Source organism: Homarus americanus, unplaced genomic scaffold, assembly GCF_018991925.1.
Source record: "Homarus americanus isolate GMGI-L3 unplaced genomic scaffold, GMGI_Hamer_2.0 scaffold31503, whole genome shotgun sequence".
Lineage (NCBI taxonomy): Eukaryota > Metazoa > Arthropoda > Malacostraca > Decapoda > Nephropidae > Homarus > Homarus americanus.
The window spans coordinates 47501-49411 of NW_024757363.1; positions in this window are offsets into that span (position 1 = coordinate 47501).

Consider the following 1911-nt stretch of genomic DNA (forward strand, 5'->3'; position numbering starts at 1 on the left):
AAGAGACAAAGAAATAATCCAAGCAGCCTAAACTGTTTAGCCTGACCGTGGTAAAGTCTAACGGGGGACCTTAAATTTTATATAATAATAATAATACAGGCAACTACCTAACCACTACCGGGCCGCTAACCTAACCACTACTTTCGCCGGAGGTTTCGTCACGCTCCCCGATGGAAATCCTCCATTACAGCAAAAGTGTCTGTTTAACCTAACCTTAGTACAAAGTCTATTGGTGTCCTCAATTTTATAGAGGTTAGCCACCCGAAGTCAATAAGAGACAAGGAAATAATCCAAGCAGCCTAAACTGTTTAGCCTGACCGTGGTAAAGTCTAACGGGGACCTTAAATTTTATATAATAATAATAATACAGGCAACTAACCAACCACTACCGGGCCGCCTAACCTAACCACTACTTTCGCCGGAGGTTTCGTCACGCTCCCCGATGGCGAAATCCTCCATTACAGCAAAAGTGTCTGTTTAACCTAACCTTAGTACAAAGTCTATTGGTGTCCTCAATTTTATAGAGGTTAGCCACCCGAAGTCAATAAGAGACAAAGAAATAATCCAAGCAGCCTAAACTGTTTAGCCTGACCGTGGTAAAGTCTAACGGGGACCTTAAATTTTATATAATAATAATAATACAGGCAACTAACCAACCACTACCGTAACCTAACCACTACTTTCGCCGGAGGTTTCGTCACGCTCCCCGATGGCGAAATCCTCCATTACAAAAAGTGTCTGTTTAACCTAACCTTAGTACAAAGTCTATTGGTGTCCTCAATTTTATAGAGGTTAGCCACCCGAAGTCAATAAGAGACAAAGAAATAATCCAAGCAGCCACCACTATCTAGCCTAAACTGTTTAGCCTGACGTAGTTTTTAATAAATCTGGTGATATGGAACCACACACAACCCCCTTAACCTGGGATAATGCAATCAAATGGATAATTGCTAACTATTCTCAGAGATAATGCAATCAAATGGTTGTTGCTAACCGGGGCTGCGCCCCGGACCCCCTGTGTTAGATACTGTATTTGGTCATGATGAATTGTTTATTAGACTATAAGAAATCCTCTTCCTTCTTGTATTGGCAAGGAGTTTGCTTTAACTTAGGTATGCTAGCCTAAGTAAAATAGACACGAGCTGCGAAGACCTGATTCTTTTGCTGCATGTTTGAGTCTGCAACTTTGTTGTGATAAGACACTCAATCCTAGTGATTGTACTTACTCAACATAGTGACGGTGTAATTACCATCACAGATTGTACGGAAATTCCAACTTTGGAAAAACAAATATTTGGCCTACCAAATTTTGACTACTACCCGCGCTACGTCCTGGATTGGCCAATCAGTGGTGCCCCACGGTGGCGTGATACATGCACGTTTACGGTGTCTGATTGGCTGACCGAACGTGGCGTGGTAGGTAGGCTGTTTCTACTCTCTAAGTCCTCTTCTTTCCTTTTTTCATCCCCTCATGCACTCCGTTCTTTGAACGGGAGGCGGACTTGATACGGTCGATCCGGCAAGGAACCTGTGATAGTGCAGGGCACCCCTTGTCCGGGGTCACCGGTAGGTGGCAACTTTTAGATATTACTATAGTCACAGGTAACCTGGGTGCAGAGCCCGACGCCCGTCCAAGAGGGGGGGTCACTGCTCCCAGGCAGGAGCCCTGTGTTATAGGTAGGATTAGATGTAATCAAGAAGATGACAACTAGCATTAGAATAAAACATAGAGATAAGGGACACTCTATTGGAAGGGGAAAAGTGGCAGAAATCACTTACAACAAACTGCAAGTCCCACTAACTAGAATATTCAGCACCAATGAAGGTTTTAAAGTAATCTGTAAAGATGACTTTGATTCAGATAAAATCCTTTCAAAAGAAGCAAGAGATATATTTTACAATGAAGGCCTT